The sequence below is a fragment of the Camellia sinensis genome, chromosome 15, assembly GCF_055761805.1.
Source record: "Camellia sinensis isolate YWXY chromosome 15, ASM5576180v1, whole genome shotgun sequence".
Lineage (NCBI taxonomy): Eukaryota > Viridiplantae > Streptophyta > Magnoliopsida > Ericales > Theaceae > Camellia > Camellia sinensis.
Window position 1 is genome coordinate 38,976,165 of NC_138975.1, and position 20,104 is coordinate 38,996,268.

Here is a 20,104-nt window from a genome sequence, read left to right on the forward strand (position 1 = left end):
TTAGCTTAAGATTAAGTCCAAGTCTAAGTCCAAGACCAATCCCAACACGTGTACATGTACAAGCACAAGTCTAGGCCCAGTCTAAATTAAGACTAAGTCCAAATCTAAGCCCTACGTTTATTGATGTCCACTTTATAAGATAATTCTCATTCACACCTCAATGGTTTCGGCCCATCATTTTTATATTGTAATCTTCTCACTTGAGAGAATGTAAAACTACTCAGACCCACCTCAACCGGCGGTTGGGTCCCACTTTAATTTTGAATTAAAGTTGCTGAAAAACCATAATTAAAGTTGTTGAAAAATCATTATTTTCCAACAACTTTAACAGAGACTTAACTCCATATCTATTCAAACCTTACACAACTCAAATGGCTCTCTCTCTCTCTAAAATGGTTCTCTCTTACTAGGCCTAGGGAGTCGTGGATGCAACTAGTAATGAAGACTTCCTAGAGTTTATAGATCTACAGAGAGATGATGCTTCTAATCTCAACAGTTTCTTGTAATCTAGATCTCGGTTTCAATTTGTGCACGTGGTTTTAAGATTTGATATTTTCCATTAAGATTTTTCAATTTCCCTTAATCTTTACCGATCTAGGTCTTCGTTTTTCATGGATTCAGGTATCGAATCACTCTTGATTTGGAGTTGCTGAGTTCACTTGAGATACAGAGCTTTCATGGTAGCAATCTTGATTTGTATTCCATTTACTAGATTTCATATATGGTCAAATTTATTATTGAAAATTATCATATTTACATTTGATTAGGGTTTTGATTTTAATTCTAGGGCTTGTTCTTTATTGAGTCTGATCTAGACTTGCTGTGAGTTCACTCAAGATTCAGAGATTTTTTTTATCATTACATGGTGTAAACTGCCTCGGAACTCCCGCTCCACGCGCGAGGGCGCGAATTGTTGGTTCATTAGCTACTATAGTTCGGACTCGTGTCACGGTTTTGAATCTAATCTCACAAAGTGCAATGTGAGACTGATAAATCACCAAAGAGTCTAAATCCGACAAATCGTTTTGGAAAATCGATTTTAATCAAAAAGCGCAAAACATGGACTACTTTGCCAGATTTTAGAGTCACCACCTAAATGCTTTGTTTTGGGAACTTTAGGAAACCCTGACTCGTACCTAAGGCTACGTGTCCGTCATCACCAAAGTTGCCTCGGCTCGGGAACTTGGGTATGAGAGGGGAAGGTCATGCAATGAGCACCCCTGCTCGCCCGATCAAAGATTGGCCTTTACTAACATGATATATTGTTTTTGAAAACACATGTGTTCTTATTCCGGTTATTAATCTAGAATTACTATGTGATACGCATAGCATACAAGTATAGACTAGATCGCCTGAGTTGGAACAAAACGTTTCTTGTTCGTTTATGAAAATGATTTAGAGGTGTTACTCGCAAGTAGGCTAAGTCGTAGATTTTGCCACCCTCAAGTGGGCTTAGGAAACATGATTTTGATGAATTGTTCCAATTCAAGCAATCCAACCTTCACCCACAGGCATTCAAGCAGTTAATCACTTAAGCAGTTAGTCTCATGGCAAGCATGCTAACATGACAACATACACATGCTAAAGCATAAACACTCACAGTCCACTCCGAGTCAAAACAGAGAACTAGTTAGAAATCATGCATGATCTTAGTTCATGTTAAGATGGCTAATGCAACACATGCAAAATGCAACTAAGATAGGCTCGGCTATTCTAAATGTCATATGAATGCAACTTGATAACATGTTGTTGAACACGTATCCAAGTAAATGTGTTGAAGTACAATGCAATTTTTATGATGCGCCGAGCTTGGTGCATGTAAAACAGATGAATGGATGCACGCATGCAAAGCATAAGTATGCTAATCAAAATATGCCCTAAAACTAACCATCGTAAGCGGTTAAGTAAAAGGAAGAAAGAAGTGGGGGTTAGAAGACATGCATCACACACACGCACGTTTATTATAACAGTTGGCCCTCTCGACGGAGGGTCCGAATAAGAAGCTAACTAGCTAATCTAAGTTAATTAAACTAATTATTACATCACAAAACTAATTAACTAATAAGCTAACTAATTAAGTACAAAACGAAGCTAATTAGCTAACTAGTTATTACAACACGAATTGAATAGTTACGAGCATTAACTAATTAAGTACAAAATCAAATAGCTAACTAAGCTAAACAATTAAGTAAAACAAATAGAAGGGCCTTGGAGTGAGAAGCGCATGCATGCTCGGTTGCCTCATTCGGAAATCCACCGCGATACCCCAACTTGTCTCTATTTTCAATTGTTCTCAGAACCTTACACCAAGCTCCAGATAGCTTCTAACTCACCTTGGGGACCCTCAGGAGGGCTGTCGACCAGTTATTGGTGTTGCCAACCACCTGCCGACCACCTATCTTTGTTGCAGACCAGAAAAAGTGGTCGGCCAGCCACTTTTACTGGTCTGCCGACCACTTTTTGCTGCACACCTCCAGTTTGCTGCAACAGAGAACAAAAAGGGGCATGGCAATGTATTTGCAAGATATGTGTGCATAACCACCCTCCCTATCATTTCATGAGCTCAATGGAGTATAGTTCTCGACTCTCGAGCCACCAATCATGCATTTCGATGCATGATGGCCGAGAAGCCAAGATTGCACATTTCAATGTGAATGAATGCATAAATAACAAGTAAATGCCTTAACCTCTATCATGCACAATCAAGAGGGTCGACGACCGAGAAATGAGGCACGTTTCATCACTTCAAGTATGAAACGTCCCTCGTTTCCCGTGTTTGGACTAACACCCTATCCAAACACATGTGTGACAACCCTCACTACTGATTAGTGCTAATCTATGATTAAGCATGTTAACTGACTGATTGACTAAAATTCTGAACTGATTGATTTAGTGTATTAGTTTAGATGCTTTTCTATCTGTTGACCGTTAAATGATATGTTCATGTTTTATGTTTTAAACTGCAAATTAAAGGCCTTGTCGACGGCCGAATCTGAAATTGATTAATGTTTTATGCTAATTAGAATTTATGTGATTTTATGGTGTATTTAATTGAAATGTGATTTGGTATGATTAAATTAGATTTAATAATGTTAAATTACGAAAGTTACACTTATCTACCAAAATGCCACTTAGTGGACTTTCATGAGCCTTTTATTGATTTGTACATGTTAGCATTATCATCACATTTCCTCAGCCATTTGAGAGCAATAAACCGAATAGAGAGAGAGAGAGAGATAGGAGATAGTTTGATTTCATCAAGAATTTGGCTTGGAGACTTAGAAGATTGAAGAGTAGATTGCATTTTGAGCTTCCATTCTTGAATTCAAGGCGTAAGGTAGGAGAATCACCTTCTTGATTGTTAAATTAAGTCATATATTGCATGGTTCATGGAAGTTTAGAGTTTAAAGTCTAGAATTGGTTAAGATTGTTGAATTGAAGCTTGTATCTTGCATGCATGTTCATATTGTTGAGTTTTGAAGTTGTTTCATGAGGATTTCTGCATGCATGTTCATATTTTTGGTCTTGATCCATGAACTCACCATGTTTTGAAGTTAAACATTGTATTTGATCTTGTTTTGTAGCATTGGTGTTCCTAGGAACCCATGCATGTGTTGAATTTGCATTGTTTTTCATGTTCATGAAAACTTCTTTGAATTTGTGTTCAATTGAACTAACTTTGGGCTTTGATTTCTCAAATCGATCTTTGAAACATGTCATATTATGAGTTTACAAGTGTTTTCAAAAATTTTGGACTCACGCTCGAGCGGGGAACTCCACGCTCGAGCGCACACACTGAGTTCATGCAGTCCGCTCGAGCGGGAAATGCGTGTATCCAGTACTTTGCCCATGTTTATAGTCCGCTCGAGCGAGGACTTGTGTCTCACGCTCGAGCGGGGATCGAGCGCCCGTCGAGCGTGAATTGCATGCATCCAGTACTTTTGCATGATTTTACAGTCAGCTCAAGCGGGGGAAACTACGCTCGAGCGGAGCCCTTTTGTCTGCATGTCTGCTCGAGCAGGAAAACCCACGCTCGAGCGGGAACCCTGTTTTAGCAAAATTTTGAATAGTGTTTAAAAGTGCATCCTTGCGTCCTCATTCCATCCTAGGTATTCTTAGGCCTAGTTTAAGGCACCTTAATGAGGATATTGATGTAGAACCACACCGAGGCAAATTAGGGATTAAGTTATTATTTCCCAACTATGTAGCTTAGTGTGTGTTCATTCTGTAACTGTAGGGTTGGCATCCGAGGACGCTCTAGCTACTTATAGCCCAGTGTTCTGTGAGTAACAATGTTGTAAAGATATATTCAATCATGAATATTTTCTGAATGATCAACTGTACTGCTCTCTGAAATGATATTTCTTACTGAATCAATGCTTGTCCTATTTGCGAACTGCATTCATGGCATCCATAGTAATTTACTGTTACTGTACTGTACTGCTACTGTCATAGAGATCTCTGTCGATTCCCATGTTTGGAACCATTACTGTTTACTGATATGATGGCCATCAATTGACTGTTCGGTCTGATAAGACCTACTATACTGTTTGCTATTGGATGTACCACTTATGACTGCTATAATCGAATGACTGATATATTGTTCAAATGACTGTTTTAAATACTGAAAGGACATTCATTCTTAACCTCTTTACACATATGTTATTCACTGGGTTTTAGCTCACTGTTTATATATATATATATGTAGGTGTCCAGGCACCGGATCGGAGCGAAGGGCGTGGGGTTTAAACTCCCTTTTTGTCAAGCCAACCAACGTGCCTCGCTGCGAGGTTCCAAGTGCTGCCAAGCTAAGGCTGCTTCGGAGTGTTTTAGATTCCCCCTTTTCTGTCTCTGTTTTGTATAGACTGTATAAACTGTTACCGTACTGTTATGGTAGGGATTTGGTCCCTAACCTGAATGCCTGTATATGATGTATGTATATATTGTTATGGTTTGAATGTGTATATGTTTAAAAAGTCTTTTTGCATACCGACTGTCACAGCTCATTAGACATCGTTTATTATTGTTTTGGCTTCTGCCAGCCCCTGTACTCTGTATTACTGTTTTATTGTTAAGCAGGCCTTCGGTAATCTCGGATTACTGGCCGGTTATGGTGCTAAACCTATAGGGGCGGATTTGGGTTGTGACAACATGCAGTGCAACTCAAGCATACTAAACACAATGTAATGTAACTCAAGCATGCAAACATGATGCAATGTAACAACATTTGAACAACATGCTCAATGGACTTAAGCTAAAAATGGACAAACCTCGATCATGCCCAGATCAGTGGCCAAAACACCAAAACTAAGGCACCAAAAGGCAAGACATGCATGCACATGCATTGGCTCATTAACTAGGCCTAAGAGCACAACTCTCAAGAGTGCTCAAGGAGTGACAAATGTGGAAGTGCAACAACACTATATGCACTGAAATTAGGTATGAAATGATACCAAATCACTCAAACAAAGCAAGCATAGCATGCTAGGGTCTTTAAGGCATTAAAGCTAGCAAAGAGGACTATACAAGGGACATGCAATACATGGCATAAATGCATGAACCAACCATGGACAGAGCTCAAATAGGTCAAGACAGTGACCAAAACATGCTAAGATGGGGGCTCAAATGTCTAAGCATGCATGCATACACAATAGGCCATAAGCAAGGCAACAATGCACAACCCTTTAAAGCATTCAAACTGTAACGCCCTCAAAATAAACCCAAAAACAAACATCCATGATACAAGAAAGAGATATCACATTTCATAAATCAGAGTATTCTTACAGAATGTATTACATGTTGACAACAAAAGTAAATGCCCTACAGGCTTACAACTTTCCAAGTCAACACTTGGTTACAAAAAGGAGAGTACTAACTCTACACAAAATATGCCCTTGGCTTGATATACATGTAATACAAAAAGTAATCAAAAAGGTTTCTCAGCCACTAAGCCTCCCAAGCTACATCCTTGGAGGTGGCATGTCACCTGCACCTGAAAATGATGTCCCAAATAGGGTGAGCCAACGCCCAGTAGAGATATGCTAAACATAGTATGAGTAATAACTAAAACATTAGCACTTGATAAATGTTTAACTCATATAAACCAATGTACAGTACAATCCTATTTCATAATCCTTTAGTTATCCAATTCTCAACTTATAAACACGGCTCAGAACCTGGCCAAACAACTTAAGTGAGACTACATCTCATGCCAACAATACTTCAAACTACCATTTTACAAAAATTGCGTCCGCGGGATTCGGCACCCATTTATAATTATTTTCTTGTGGCCATTTTACAGAAATTTCATCCACGGGACTCGGCACCCATGTATAGATATTTTCGATTTGCCATTTTATGGAAATTTCATCCGCGGGACTCGGCACCCATGTATAGATATTTTTGATTTGCCATTTTATAGAAATTTCATCCGCGGGATTCGGCACCCATGTATAATTATTTTCGAATTGCCATTTTACGAAAATTTCATTCGCGGGATTCGGCACCCATGTATTCAAATACTCATCATATACAATGACCAATCAATACACGTTTTCGTTGTATTATTCCAACCGTCATACTCAATTACTTACTCAAATTGATTAGTTTTAATTCACCTAATCAACATGCAGTGTCTATAATAATTAAGACTATCCTCCACCGATAGCCCAAAACAGTTATTTCTAAACAGATAATAAATGTACCAACAGATAAATTATCAATAATTCTCAAAGGTGTGTGATTTTTAAGTCTAACTCCACCATTCTACTACATAATGAGCCAATTTCATTATTCCCAACTCAATTTCATATTTTCATAATAGATGTCATTAATTACACTAATGACCCAAATATACCCAAACATGGCATTTTTCCCCTTTCCTCAACATTGACCCAAAGGTCTAAATATTATTAACAACGTCAATAATCTCTATTTTTAGACCCAAAACACACATGTTTGAATCAAAAGAACAAAACCCCTCTTTCCAACATAACACATCTCAAACCCTAACTTCCCAAAACCAAACTATTTATACAAAAAACTCAACATTTAGGTTAAAGCCCATAAAGATGAGTAGTTATCTCTACCTCAAATTCGGAGACCAAATGGAGAAGTTGAAGAAAACTCGAAGTGCTCCAAACCAAGAGATTTTCGGATCAAAGTGAAGCTCACACCAATCACAACCTTTTTACAAAGGGACTAGGCTAGATACACACTAGAACTAGATTAAACCTTAGAGAGAAGGTGAAATGTAGTGAGAGAAGCTCTAAAAATGGGTTTTTGAAAAGTAAGAGAGAGAAATAAAGTGTGAAAAGCGATTTAAAATCACCCAGCTGCCATCTGATATACGACTAGTCCGCTCAAGCAGAGAATAGGACGCTCGAGCGTCAAGCACAAAAAACTGAACCCGCTCGAGCGTCAAGAAACAACTGCAAAACACACCCGCTTCGGCGCAAAGGGGAACCCGCTCCAGCGCAACCCGCTCCAGCGTAAGGAAAACCGCTCGAGCGTGAAAAACACATCTGCAGAACTTTTGCAGACAGACAAACTACTGAAGGTGTGCAAACTCCGCTCGAGCGCGAAGGGATCTGCTCGAGCGGACCACCAAAAATCTGGGCAACAAGAAATGGGACTAAAGCTCAACCAACCTGTTCAAAACACGCCCAAGACATTTCTAAACTCCAATTCAAAGCATTAAATGACAGAAATAAAATACAGACAACCACAACTATCAACGAAACCGAGTCCGAAATACAGTAAATAAGGAAGGAAAAACTGGGATCGCTATACAAAGAGTGAAAGAAGTGGGAACATGACAGCCCTATATGCTCTGAAATGTCATGGTAAATGATGCCAAATCATGTACATGTCACAAATGAAGCATGCTATGGTACTTAAATCTCAAAGCTAGTAAGACCAATTGCACTACAACTATGCAATACATGAAGCATATGGCTAAGGCAACCCAAAACAGTCCTAGGGCATGTCAAAATGATGCTAAAGCATGTATGGAAGGAAGCCAAAATAAGCTAGCATGGTGAGCATAAAGCACGAAATATGCAAGGCCAAAAGGGAGGATTACACTACACCTACTAAGACCAAGCATGAGATGGCTTCGCCAACAAAAATCAGAGTTATATCATGGCAAAATAACCCCAAAAACACATTGAAATGATAACTCGCAAGCTTAGGCATGAAGGCATACACAATAACTCATGTTTAAGGCATAAAGGACCAACTCTCCAATGCGTTGAAAGAGTGAAAGATATGAATGCATGGCCACACTACATGCACTAAAATCACATATAAAATGATTCCAAATCATGAAAATAGTCCAAGCAATACATGATAATGGCTTCAATACACAAAGCTAATGAGCTAGATTGAACCATGGCTATACAAAGCAATGCATGCATGACTAAAACAACACAAATCAAACCTTAAGCATGCTAAAACATGACCAAAAGTTTGTTGAAGTTAAGCCAAAATCATGTTAGAATGATGGTCCAAAAGTAAGGTGTACGTTAGGCCAATGAATGGAATTGCATTACAAGTGCATGGAGCATGCAAGATGCTAACAAACTAACCCAAAACAGAGTTATGGCATGCTAAAACAACACAAAAAACCTATTGAGATGGACCCAAAACATGCTAGAAAGACATGCTACCTCATAAGGCATACAAGGCTAGTTTACAAAATTTACACTACAAGTGTATTAAGCATGTAAGGAGTGATCAAGACAACCAAAAACAGTGATATGCCATGTCAAAATAACCCCAAATACATGCTAAGATAGAGCCAACATAAGCTTAACAAACATGCTTAAACATGAGGCAAATGAAGAAAGCATCCAAGATACAAGGAGAGGGGATGACCTTCTCCTATTTGGGACCTCAAAACACTACTTCTACCACTGAAATTCCTCTGAGTTTTAGTGGTGAGAAGGCCAAAAGAAGGTGGTCCCAATAGCTTAAAAGGAAAGCATAAAACAAGGCCAAACAAGGCACAAGAAGGGGTAGACCACCCCAACACCAACAAGGCCTTAAACAAACATTTCAAGCATGCAAAATCAGAACTTTTTGCAGTAGAAAGTCAAGCCAAAATAAGCATGAAAATAGGTCTAAAAGCTTAAACAAAAACAAGGGTTTTAAGGGTTAGAAGCTCACCCTTGTAGAACCACTTTAGAGCAACAACTCCAGCAGCTATTTTGGATCAAAACCAGTCCAAAAACTCCAAAACCAACCTCAAAAGGCCTCAACAACAAAAGGGTGGTGTTTGAGTGTGTGTTTGTGTGCAATAGTATGATGAAAATGCACTTTCAAGCACAAATATGAAGAGAAGATGCAAGATAGATACAAAGATGTATGTATAACTCTCAAGCAAGATTTTCTGAACCTAAGGCATGAGGAGGGAGGTTCTCTTTTATAGAGAACCAAAGGTTAAGCTTGTTGAACAAGCTTAAGGCCTAAAGCCATCCCTCCATACATGTGTATGGAGGATGGTTTCTATGCCCTCCACCTGTTACAGTTGGCTAGAAAATATCTCCAAAAAGGTGCTGGAAAGCTGTCGACCACTTAAAGTGGTCGGCCAGCTACTTACACTAGTCGGCCGACCAATAGAAGTGGTCGGCCAGGGAAGAAAGTGGTCGGCCATGGGGGAGGAGTGGTCTGCACACTGAAAGCAAGGTGGTGGTGTGGTGGCTATTGGTTGTCCAAAGACCAAGAAAACCAGTTGGCCGACCAGAAAACTGCCTGTCAGGCAGGAAAAGTGGTCTCCAAGGGGAAGAACTGGTCTTCCACCCTTATTCCACCCTCCAAGCAAGGAAAACAAGGTTTGTGCCAAAAACAAACCAAAAAGGATGCAAGACAAGAGTCTGGGGGACAAGGCGCGCAGCCAGAAGCCCCGAAAACTAGTTAACGAGCACCAAAAATGGTCTACGAGGGAAAAGTAGTCTACAACCACAAAAAGTGGTCTCCCAGACCACAGTGTCCCTCTAGGCAAGGTAAAAAAGGCATGGTTTGAAAACCAAGCCAAGAAGAGAACGTTAAGCGGTCCCGAGACAAGGCGCGCGGCCGAAGGCTCTGGAAATCAAAAACTAGTCTCAAAGCAGGAAAAGTGGTCTACGACCACAAAAAGGTGGTCTACAGACCTGTTCTCCTTCCAGGGAAGGGAAACAAGGCTTGGTCCACAAACCAAGCCAAAACACAAAGAGTTCAGAGGCCCGGAGGTAAGGCACTCAGCCGAAAACTCCGGAAACTCGAAACGAGCACAACACATGCACTATTACCGAGCGCTCAATCAATGACGTCTGAGTCTTAAAATCGGTCAAAAATGGGTGTCTACACATTATAACGATCTGAATCTGTGTTCTATTTACATAACTCTTGCTTAGGTTTCGATTTTCATCGACAATCTAAGTTCTCATCTGTTCCATAAACGATGGCTCGAGCTTGGTTTGGATGATTTGGATTTGATCTAGGTTTATGCTTCTCTCGGGTATTGTTGTTTTATATTTTTTTAGTTCTCTCAAGTATTCGGCTTCAATAGTTTTGATCTAGAACTATATTTGATTTAAATAGATTTTCTTGTTTGTTCCACAAATAGGTAGCTAAGAAGTTTTCTATGTTTTTCTCTTACTTTTTCTCTATTTCTTCTTTTTATTCGATGATCTCACTACATGTGTGTTTATATAGTTTTATATGTTTATCTAAGACATCTTTGAAGAACATTAATCATCACTGGTTTTGTTGGTTTTCTTGAACAACGATTAGTGCTTAGATTGATGACTGGTTTTTGGTCATATAGTACTAAGACCTAATTTGGGTATCTGTTATTGAATTCTTTGTGTTTTCTCAATGAATTTACTCCTTTATAGCCAAGGGGAAGACGATTGAGAACAAGTTTCAGGAAGAGAAACAATTTGAGAACTTGAGCTATTAGAGGGAAGAGGGCATCTACGACAGAAGGGTTAGATTGTTAAATTCAGTGAAATTGATACTGTAGAGCAGGTAAGCTTAATAGGACCAATCTGTTATTTCTGTTTGCTTCGTCTTTGTATTTTGGTCGCAATTCATGCAGAATGAATGACCCAACAAGGGATTGGATTGGCCTAATTTTAAGGTTAATTATGGCTTTCGTGACCTAGGATTATAATTGCTCTTGGTTGGACTGTTAGAGTATGAACAATAGAAAAATGGTAGGAATGAATGGTAAAAGAGTAATAGTCAATCATAGAATTCGACTATAGAATTAATAATTGTTAATGAATAATGCGATTTTTCCTTTAAAATTTTGATGGCTAATTATATTATTGCATTTCAAAGTGTTAACGACTATTTCTCCACAGGCAGAGAATGTTGTTGTCTCACAGGAGCAGGTAATTTTTTCATTGCCTGTACATTCGGTATCTAATGTAATTGAAGTTGGAAATCACAGAAACTGATGTGGCAGTCTCTTATTCAGGTTCATGTTAGAAAAGTTATTGAGCTGCATGATAAGTATACGGAATATGTGAATGATTGTTTTGCAAACCACACTCTATTTCACAAGGTTTGTTTCGGAGAGTTGTGTTTCATGGTTCAAGTCCATTGCTGATAATTATACATTTATATTTATAAAGTTAACCTTATTGGTTCTTCCGTAGGCCCTGAAAGAGGCTTTTGAGGTTTTCTGCAACAAACAAGTTTTTGGCTACTCTAGTGCAGAGCTGCTGGCTTCATTCTGTGATAATATTCTCAACAAGGGTGGGAATGAAAAATTAAATGATGAAGCCATTGAGGACACATTAGATAAGGTGGCCTTCCTGTTTCTTTAATATCAATTTCTGTTTCTGTTGCATCTATTGACTTGTCATGGTAATTTCTAACGTGTTCATTTTATTCCTGCAAGTAGTAAAGTTGCTTGCTTATGTTAGTGATAAAGACCTTTATGCTCAATTCTACAGGTAAGCTGTCTGCTTCCTTCATATGTTTCAATTCTTTCTTGTAAAGGGATTTTTTAGGTCCCTCCTCCTACTACTACTACTACTACTTTATTACTATAAAATTTTTGTATATAAGAGGAAATAACTAAACAGTGGAGTAGTGGGATTTTGTTTCCAAAATAATGATAAAGTTTATAAATTTTAATTATTAAATTATAAATTTTTTCATGTATAAGTAACTATTTTTGTGAAATTTGTAATTTTTCCTATATATAATATGTATATAACTCCTCGTGTAGTGTGTGTTTACATGTTTCCCATGCGGGAATTGCAATTGATAGTACAAAAGGGATGATAGTTTCAAGTTACAGAGTTCACAACTAGCCATGAGCTAATGTTTACCAGAAAGTCTATTGTCCAATAACAGTATTAAGAATAGATCTATGGTGTAGATTCAAACTTGTTGATGTGGAACCATAGCATGAAAAAATCTTGCCATTCATCACAAATAAGTCTTTTTGTCTGGGACTCTAGAACTGCTCAATTTTTACACATATATATGATATATGGTGGTGTGTGGGAGAGCCTGTGAGCCCTAGGGTATATAAATTTGTCTGTATGGGGAATTTTGAATTCCATGCTTATATAAATTTGTTTTTAATGGATAACTTCTCTTGTTTTCTATTAAATTTTTTTTCTTTACGAAATTGCCAAGTCAATTGAATTCGATTGAATTTAGGATTTGATTTTATACAAGTACCGTGGATGATTTTATTACATGGATTCCATTTGGTGACTTCTTTTGTTGTATAATTTAATCCTCGTCTACAAAATTAGGTACTATATTGTTTAGTTGTACACACATGGAAGTTCTTAATTGTGTACTTTGATCATAATACTATGTTCTGTTGCCATTTCCATTTTAATTATTCATTGTTATGTAACACCCTGCTTGGGTGCTGAGAACTCTAAAAGGAAAAGAGAGAGGGAAGGAAAAAGTTGACTATTTTTTGAATCTTCTCCATCTCTTTTCTCTCCCTATATATACACATATGTGTTGTGTATCTGTGTTCTAAATCCTTCTGAAATTTAGGAATTTAAATGTAAATCCTCGATATCATTCATAGAAATTACAATTCATCCACCGTTTATGATTAAATAATATTATATCTATGGAGTTTGAGAGATGAAAGGTCTATTGTTGAACATGGAGAAGAGAAATGTTGCAAACCGGAGGGAGCATCTGATTTTACTACTTGCTAACATCCATATCCGGAAAATTCCTAAGCAAACAAATGTGTTGCAGGTACGTATGGCATTCCATACTTAAGCCTTTTTTTTTTTTTTATAATGATTTGCTCTTAAATTTGAAATTTGAATTCATTTATGGTGTTAGTTGGGAGATGAAGTTATCCATGAACCGATGCAGAAGTCTTTTAAGCCAATTGTCTTGTTTTTAATTTTTTTTTTTGTTTATTTCTGTGCATTTGTTCATGTAGTGTCAATAAGTTTAAAAGATGCAAGAAGGCATATTATTTGACAACATTGTGAAGGATTCATTTCTAAATATTTGTCTCTCGCATCGTTCAGGAATAGACCGAATTCAAACCATGACATTTAACAAAATTTTGTTCAAGAACGTTTACAACATGCATGTTCAGCTTACTATAATTTCTTGATAATGTCTAATAATGTTTTTATTATATCCAAACAACTTATTTTGTTTTAAGTGCAGGCATTGGGAGTACCACCTTAGCAGCCATGGTGGAAAGTGAACTAATATTATGTAGTATGTCATGATCTGCTCATGTTTGTAAATATTTTTAATTTTTTGTTATGTCATAAATTTTCATTGGTCAAATTTGTATTTTTGTAAAAATATTTATGGCTTAATTGGTTCCAATTTATTTTGAATGTTAAAGGTGATCAAATGTTTGAGTTTTTGTGAATTGTGTAATTTGAATTTTGCTTTTGTTGGTTTTTTTTTTTTTTTGTTTGAGGAAGGAGTTTATATTTTGATTAGATTTTGTTGTTTTATTGTAAATTTATTTGGAAAAAATTCTCATTAGGTTCAGATATATTTTTTTTTATTTTGAAAAAAAGCTTTTAGCAACGCTTTAATAAAAACGCCACTACGGTTAGTATGACGTCATTTGTAAGTAGGGCAACTTCTATGCTGGCGTTTAAAAAAACGCTGCAAAAGATCTTGTACGGCGTTTATAAAATGTCGCTAAATTATAGCGACGGCAGCATCCTTGACGTAATTTTAAAATGCCAGTAAATGTTTTGCCTGCGATTTTGATAGATTTAGCGACGTTTTTGAAACGCCGGTAAAAGCTAATTTTCTTGCAGTGATTGGACCTGTGAGGCCCACCACGGGTCCCGTTTCGATTATCCCAACCATTCAATGTATAGAGTTCGTTGAGTAATTCATCCTTTTAAAAATCACCTTAATAGGATATCGACAGACCCTTGATCGGAACACATTTTTGTAAATAATTTATTTTTAAAATCATATTTACTATTGACAAAAATGTGTTTCGATCAAGGAGCTATCGATATTCGATCAAAATGATTTTTTGTAAAGAAGAAATACTTAACGAGTTCTACACATTGAATAGTTCGAATAATTAAAACGGAACCTGTGGTTACCCTACGAATCCAACAGTAAGCCCATTCTTTTACTCTTTATCACAAACGAAAAAGCTTTCTGCTAAAAATTATTTTGGCTGCCGCTTATGAGATGACTTGTATATTATTCTTACTTTCATTTTAGTAATCCTTTGTGTTTAAGCAAAAATTGGCACTGTCTTAATTAGGGTTGTAAGAGAAATTGACATAACCAAATAGGCCTCTCAAGATCAGCCGAAATTTTGATTTTTAGTTTGCTTCTCATAACTTCAAATCTGTTTTGGTTTTGAAAAATTTTACACTAATATAAATCGAAATGACTGAAAATATTATATATAAATACTTTTATATTTAATTCTTTAAACATTAGAATATAGGTAATTAATAATATATGTTTTATAATAAAAATTAGGGAGGAAGTTATAGATTAATTTTCACAAATTTGTTTAATATTTATTTTCAATATGAAATTTTATAAATTTTTATAAAATGCTTTAAAATTTTATGAGAATCATTTTTCTACACAAAGCTGATAGAGCTGAACCATGTCATTCGGTCTGCTTCAATTTGTCAACTAATAAAATTAAAAATTTTAATTTAGTGATAAATTCTCCTTTAATCCCGACCCCTAGTATTAACATGTCACCAATTAAGGTCTCGTTTGGAACAGGTTAATTTAATAATTTTTTAGTTATTTGACTAAAATATGAGCTAAAAAAAATTAGTATGTTTGGGATGATTTTTTGATTTTTTACGAAAAGATGTGCAAAAAGTAGAGAGAAAAGAGAATCTTTGACTTTTTGATATGAGCTGTTGACTTTTTGATTAATTTAATAACTTTTTAACTTTTTGATTAAAAAAATCGATTGCCAAACGAGACCTAAATAATGATCGGACAATTATGTTGTTGGTTAAATGTCTCGACAAATTTGAAATTGAAATTTTAAAAGTTCATGTGACATATTAGTGGGCCTGACTCTCACCATTTTGAACCACCAACTTTCTATATAATTTTGGATTGTACCACATCGTTGCACTCATTAATTTCTCATAAAATTTTAAACTGTTCTTTGGTCTAATTTAGCCCGTTCTATGAGCTAGTGATTGTGACTACAATTATTGCAATGGTGGATGGTCAGAAACCATAAAGTCTTATAGCATAGCCTCTCATGTTTTAACCAGGATTGGTCTGTTTTTTATGTTAAGATTTTAGTACGATAGAATTTATAGGAATTTATAGAGTTGATTATGAGTTTTGTATTGATAATTTGAACTGTTTATTTTATATAGCTTGTAATATATATTATTTATGAAAAAATTAGTTCATTCGATAATCATACATTTTTATTTTATTACATTTGATTTCGAAAAATGAACAATAAATAGACTTTTAAAATAAGTCATTCATTTTTTAGACACTAATGTAATAAAATGAAAAGCTTACAATTTTCATCGGATTGCCCTAAAAAATTTTCATGGATAATATACATTCTAAATCCTACAAAATGAACAATTCAAATCATCAAAACGAAACTCGTGTTGGACTTTATATTGAGATCCCAATACTAGTAAACATGTATCACTCGATGAGTGTATTGTTAAACGTACAAAATTTTAATTTTAATTTAAAATACATATATAATATGCCACTCAAATAATAAAATTATTTTTCAGATTAAAGGTCTTGAGTTCGAGTATTCATTTATAATTAAATTTACTTTATATTTTGTTTAATCAATATATTTATTGATAAATTAATTAGTATTTATAACATTATTATTCATGTTTTAAATAGAGAACTCATCATAAAATCTGAATGTGACTCATAATTAAATGGAAAATGCCTGGTAGCTCGAAGCTACCAGGCTCGAAAATGGCTCGAGAGGAAGAGAGGGAGAGGGAGAGAAAGAGAGGGAGAGGAGAAAGAGAAGGGAGGGAGAGGAAGAAGGTCGGCGTCGCAGCTCCCCGCCTCGCCGTCGTCGTAGCTCCCGCCGCCGCCTCTACTTCCTCCTCCGTCGCAGCCCCGCCGATGTCGCAGCACCACCGTCGTCTGCCCAGCCTCCCCTCCTCCTCAAACCGATTTTTATGGCCCCTTCCCCTCTCTCTTCCTCCTCCTCCCTTCTTCTTCTTCTTCTTCTTCTTCTTCGTTCTGCAAAACCAGGAAAGAAAAAAAAAAAAAAATCGACACCAAAACGACGTTGTTTTGGTGTCGAGCCGCGACATTCGAGGTACGTAGCATGATCGTAATTAAATAGACAAGCTGGACAACAACAATCCACAATTCTATGACGAACTACTATACTTTGGATAGCAAAAAAATTATGACATTGAGTTAGAATTTTTTTTTTTTTTTTTTTTCGTACTCTTGAGAGCACAAACCTTTATTGCTACCATGATTGACATCACATATCCAAAAGGTTCATGTAGCTATTTTTTTGTTCAAAGATACACATTGCCACTGGTTTAACATGTGAATAAATAGTGACATTAATTTACAAACTTGATTTCTGATTGACATGACCTCTATTAATTGTTGAGATAGAGTCACATTATTAGAAAGAGATTTAGCCCTCATGTAGAAATTCTTTTTTAAGTTAAAAAATTAAAAAGTTATTAAATTAATTAAAAAATTAACAATTTATACTAAAAAGTTGAAAATTTTATTTTCTCTCTATTTTTTACACATCTTTTTGTAAAAAAGTTAAACAATCATCTCAAATATACTAATTTTTTTAATTCATATTTTAATTAAATAATCAAAAAATTATTAAATTAGCCTGTTTTCAAACGAGGCTTTATTTAAGACATTAGGCTTTTTTTGTTCAAAAATGCTAGAGGTTCCAAAAATTTTATCAAAAATTTTACCAAATATCTCACATGGGTGTAGGTCCCACATCTATGTAAGACATTTGATAAAATTTTTAATAGAATATTTAAGATCTCTACCATTACTCTTTTTTATTTTTTATCTTCTTATTTTTAATGCATTAAATGTACGTACTTGTGAGAGATTTGTCGACTCCACAATTTGCAAGACTAATGTTAAGATTCATAAGACTCACATTTAATGCATTGGACAAGTATTCTCACTAGATAATCATCTCACGTCTAATCTGTTGTAAGTTTTTTTTTTCAATACATTAAACCTAGTGTATGTGAAAGGCATGTTGCTCCCACAATTTATGAGACCATTACATGATTTAGAAAGTTCTCATTGCATTTGGTGCATTTGATAGATGTTTTTACGGAACTACTGCAGAGGTCTAATTAGAATTGTTGTAGTACAGTTCTAATGAGCTGTCTATAAATAAAAATAAAAAAATAAAAAAAATAATGAAGTAAAAGACAAAAAAGAAGAAAGAAAAAGACAAATTAGAGCTCTTTTAGAGCTTTTTTTTTAGAGGTCTAGATCATTTTCCATGTTTTTATTAGTCAGAGTATGGGAATACTCTCTAGAGCTTCTCTCTTTAACTTTTTCTCTCTCTAGAAACGATCATTATTGAGACCTCAAACTCTAGCAAGCAACAGCTGGAAAAAGAATGTTCCACGGAGAAGGAAGATCACCTGATCAGAAGCACAAAGAAGATCAAAAGCATCTCTGAATCCAGGGATGAAACGATGGACAAATTACTACCAAATCAAGAGAATAAGGGAGCTAAATCCCAGCTCCAAGCATGCCTTGAAGTTGATCTGGACGATGGAAATGGTAACCAGAACCAGATGGAGGAGATACGCCCAAACTCAATGGATATCACTATGAGTAACAAAGGAAATCGCTCCTTCAAACAGGCACTCCTACAATCTAGGTTTAATGAGAATGGCAATGAGAAGAATTTTGATTGCGATGTGGAATAACTTTCCTTTGATGAGGAGGATAAAACTACTGATACATCCATTGAGGTAGGAGTTCGTGATGGATTTGATACAAGGGGATGAATCCCCATTATCAAAATTCCCTCGGCACTTCTGAAAAAGTAAGTAAACCATGGAAAAAATGCTTAATTGTGCGATTGCTTGGGAAAACCATAGGGTATAAATTTTTCATGATGAAGATGACAAAAATCAAGTGTTTGCAAGTAGATTTTGAAGCACTGGACATAGGAAATGGGTTTTCATTGTGAAATTTGACATGATAGAGGATTACACCAAAGTTTATACCGGAGGTCCTTGGACAGGCCCGGCCCTGAGATTTTCGGAGGCCAAAGTCGATAATCAACTAATAAATTTTCAGAACCCTTCACATTATTTTTTTTCATTGAATGAAAAAAAAAAAAATTGAAAGTAAAGGACAAAAGATTTGTGTCAAAATTACAAAAAATACTTAGTATTACATTACAATAACTAATAAGTATCGTTTGATCCTCACTCTTCTTGTATTTTTAAAAGAAAATAAATCAATCATACTTAAATAATCTAATTTTTTTCCAAAATCATTTTCAATGAATAACAGTGCTAATTATTTTAAATGGGCCTTTTAATTTTTTAATGGATCAATTTATTTTAAGTTAATTTGGGCCTTTCTTAATTTTTTTTGGACTTAAAATATACTTAATATATTAGACTAAACTATAATAAGAGAGACCCCTTTTTTGGGTCTATTTTCAATGGATAACAATGCTAATTTTTTTGAATGGCTTTTCAATTTTTTAATAGGTCAATTTATTTTAAATTAGTATGGGTCTTTTTTAATTTTTTTAGACTTAAAACATACTTAATATATTACACTAAATTATAATAGGAGGGGGCTCCTTTTTTTTAATCTATTTTAAGAGGCCCTAGGCTGTAACGCCCTCAAAATAATACATAATACCCAACATTTTAGACAAGTATTGATACAAAAGAAATAAACCATTTCCATTCATCAGAGTAATTCTTACAACTGTATTACATGTTAACAACAAAAGCAAATGCCCTACGGGCTTACAGTTTTCTAAGTTAACACTTGGTTACAAAAAGGAGAGTACTAACTCAATACACATTAAGCCCTTGGCTTGTATTTACATGTAATACAACAAAATAAACAAAAAAAAGAGTCTTCAACTCTCATCATCATCCAAGCTATGTCCTTGGAGGTGGCATACTACTTGTACCTGAAAATTAATGTCCCATAAAGGGTGAGCCAACACCCAGTAGAGATATGCTAAACACAGTATGAGCAATAACTAAGACATTAGTAATTGATAAATGTTCAGTTTCCACAAACCAATTCATAACTCAGTTCCATTTCATTTCAGTTTCACAATTTATATCAACGGCTCAGAACCTGGCCAATCATTTATATGAGACAATGACTCATATTAAACATTTCCCATTTTTACAATAGATAAACATACTAGTTGTATCAACATCTCAACAGATAAGCATACAAGATGTATCCACATTTCAACAGATATGCATATTAGCTATATCAACACTTCCAATGACAAGCATATGAGCTGTATCAACACTTCTAAGGATAAGCATATGAGCTATATCAACACATTATCTGACAAGCATATGAGCTGTATCAGTGGAGTCCATCCCCTATCTCCTCCCAAACAACATCCGGT

At 35.7% G+C, this 20,104-nt stretch overlaps 1 long non-coding RNA gene across 4 annotated transcripts; it reads left to right on the forward strand.

Annotated features, from left to right (window-relative positions):
• The first annotated feature begins 10,395 nt into the window (after positions 1-10,395).
• On the forward strand, positions 10,396-12,516 carry LOC114270403 (uncharacterized). Of its 4 annotated transcripts, none has more exons than XR_014356879.1 (4): positions 10,396-11,378; positions 11,465-11,551; positions 11,646-11,795; positions 11,894-12,516. It is a non-coding gene; the product is annotated as an uncharacterized LOC114270403 (long non-coding RNA). The 4 variants fall into 4 exon arrangements; XR_014356877.1 differs by having other exon boundaries at positions 10,396-11,010; positions 11,349-11,378; positions 11,646-12,516; XR_014356878.1 differs by having other exon boundaries at positions 10,409-10,498; positions 10,878-11,378; positions 11,646-12,516.
• Positions 12,517-20,104: the final 7,588 nt, after the last annotated feature.